The 3,168-nt window shown below is 46.7% G+C and overlaps 1 protein-coding gene across 6 annotated transcripts in view; it reads right to left on the reverse strand.

Moving 5' to 3' along the window:
• Window positions 1-3,168, reverse strand: part of LOC106816365 (brain protein I3-like) — a 30,173-nt gene that overhangs the window by 26,323 nt on the left and 682 nt on the right. The gene's annotated exons all lie outside the window — the stretch shown is intronic.

The raw sequence follows: 3,168 nt of genomic DNA on the forward strand, positions 1-3,168 counted from the left end.
ACGCATATGCATACACGCACACGTACACACACACGCGCGCGCACGGGCACACGCACACGCACACACACACGTACACACGCACACGCGCACGCGCACACGCATATGCATACACGCACACGTACACACACACGCGCGCGCACGGGCACACGCACACGCACACACACACGTACACACGCACACGCGCACGCGCACACGCATATGCATACACGCACACGTACACACACACGCGCGCGCACGGGCACACGCACACGCACACACACACGTACACACGCACACGCGCACGCGCACACGCATATGCATACACGCACACGTACACACACACGCGCGCGCACGGGCACACGCACACGCACACACACACGTACACACGCACACGCATACGCGTACACACACACTCGGCAATCAGCAGAGCGTCCCCTTGCGCAATCATGCGTGTACGTGTCGCAAGATCTCTGTGTGAGATGGATGTCCGGTTGCGTAGCCACGGCCTTATTTTTATTGGTGGCCAGCCGGGCCACCAACCCGACAGTTTCAGGTGGCCCGACGCCGTTTCAGGTGGCCATTGGCACCCGGGCCACCGTTAAAGTCGAGCCCTGCTATAGAACATTTTACGCCAGGTTTCGTAACTGCACCTGTCCCCCAATGCTTCCACGAAAAATGGCTCACAAAACGCAAAATGATCGGGCTTTTTAACACTTATTTATCTACATATAGACATCTCACCTATCTTTTTGAATACTTTCCACAACTTTACACCATTTATTTATGCATTTATTCCTCAAAGTGCTAGCACTACTTGCGTTTCATTTTCAAATGCTGTTGTGTACACGCGTGACATCACCCGAAATGTAATAGGCTGCATCATAGCTGCCCATGTGTTTTGTCTACATTTCGGGTGACGTCACGCGTGTACACAACAGCATTTGAAAACGAAACGCAAGTAGTGCTAGCACTTTGACTTTGAGGAATAAATGCATAAATACATGGTGTAAATTTGTGGAGTGTTCAAAAAGATAGGTGAGATGTCCATGTAGATAAATAAGTGTTAAAAAGCCCGATTATTTTGCGTTTTGTGAGCCATTTTTCGTGGAAGCATTGGGGGACAGGTGCAGTTACGAAACCTGGCATAAAATGTTCTATAGCCTTGCGGCAACTGTACGCGAGCTATAGTACTAGAGCTAGCGGCAGGTATGCAAAATGAAAACGTGACATCACAAACTCTATTTTTATCCTCCAATCACAGGTCGGAGCAATTCCTCTGTTTAGACGCATGTCAAAAATGCAGTTGTTTGTGTAGTAAACTTGTTGTGTGTTGTAGAGCAGCATTTGAACGGCATTTACAGAAAGTTATTACTAATACTAGTAATAATTATATTAGGCGAACGTTACGAAACGTTAGTGGGGAAACGTTACGACTTTGGCTGCAAATACATTTCGTGTTTATTTACCATCATTTTATTATTGAAACGTTGCAAGTGCCTGTGTCTGTGAGCTTACACCATAGATATAAAAGATTTATATCTACGCTTACACAGGAAGTGAAAGACGTCGAACGATCCCGAGTACGAGTACAAGACTGTTTCAGTGTCACTGACGCTGAGAGGGTCTATGTCCCTACCCACACAGCTGATGGGTAGCGAATGGATTGCACGTGAACTACTGTTTTGATTTAGGCCAAGTAAAGCATCGTTTCTTGTTGCGATTCACATTCTCAGAATCTGCTTCCAGTAAACCACACGTACACACACACGCGCGCAATCAGCAGAGCGTCCCCTTGCGCAATCATGCGTGTACGTGTCGCAAGATCTCTGTGTGAGATGGATGTCCAGACGCGTAGCCTCGTCCGGAACCGGTCGGGTAGCCACAACTTTATTTTTATTGGTGGCCAGGTGGGCCACCAACCCGACAGTTTCAGGTGGCCCGACACCGTTTCAGGTGGCCATTGGCCGGGCCACCGTTAAAGTCGAGCCCTGAATACGAAATCTATTTACTACCAAATTCTTAATGTTTCTATGCTTTCTTTCACCTATTACTGCCGACAGTTTCCTGTAAATTCCGTCCAAATCCTATTTGCAACATACGCTTGCGGCCGCCATTCCTCACGCGGCTGCACTGTGCACCCTTACACTTATATATATTAATATAGCAGGTAGGAAAGCGTGCTGCCCAAATTCGCTCGACGCTCGTTGGATTTCACACGATTACAACACAAATATTCAACCATTCTACTCCATCTTTGTTTCTATTTCAACAACAGTGTTCACTTGTTATAAAAACATAGTCTCTGTTCGTAACCGAGCTGTGTCACGCGAAATCACACAAAGACTGACGAAATTCTCGCTAACGTTGCCCAGTAAATGTAAATGGCTGCAAGTACAGGACTATATAGACCGGTACTCGTTCCCACCTCGATTACCCATCGGGTAACTAAGCTTAGCCGAGAGGTAGGAGCAATACCAGTCTATGGGCTATAGGCGGCGCACTACTTTCCAACTCCCGTACGAGCCTCGCCATTGGAGCGTTGCAAAAACGTTGCAGCGTTGCGGCGCAAAAATTAGGTCACAAAGAGCGCCGGTGGGTGTTTCCTGATTCTGACAGCCATTTACATTTACTGGGCAACATTTGCGAATGCGAGAATTTTGTCAGTCTTTGTGTGATTTCGCGTGACTCAGCTCGGTTACGAACAGACAGTATGTTTTTATAACAAGTGAACACTGTTGTTGAAATAGAAACAAAGATGGAGTAGAATGGTTGAATATTTGTGCTGTAATCGTGTAAAATCCAGCGAGCGTCATGCGAATTTGGGCAGCACGCTTTCCTTCCTGCTATATATATAAGTGTAAGTGTGCACAGTGCAGCCGCGTGAGGAATGGCGGCCGCAAGCGTATCATGTATGTTGCAAATAGGATTTGGACGGAATTTACAAGAAACTGTCGGCAATAATAGGTGAAAGAGAGTATAGAAATATTAAGAATTTGGTAGTAACTAGATTTCGTATTTATTTAGCATTATATTTTAGGCAGTGGCTACGGGTACGCCAGGCGTATCTTAATGTATCGAGGCTACGGGTACGCCAGTCCATTGGCTTTCATACTTAACGAGACAAAGATGGCGGCGGTGGCGAGATTATTTCGAAATAACGCCTTGGGAAATAAATTCACGATTTGAGAG

Source organism: Priapulus caudatus, unplaced genomic scaffold, assembly GCF_000485595.1.
Source record: "Priapulus caudatus unplaced genomic scaffold, Priapulus_caudatus-5.0.1 Scaffold1359, whole genome shotgun sequence".
Taxonomy (NCBI): Eukaryota; Metazoa; Priapulida; class Priapulimorpha; order Priapulimorphida; family Priapulidae; genus Priapulus; species Priapulus caudatus.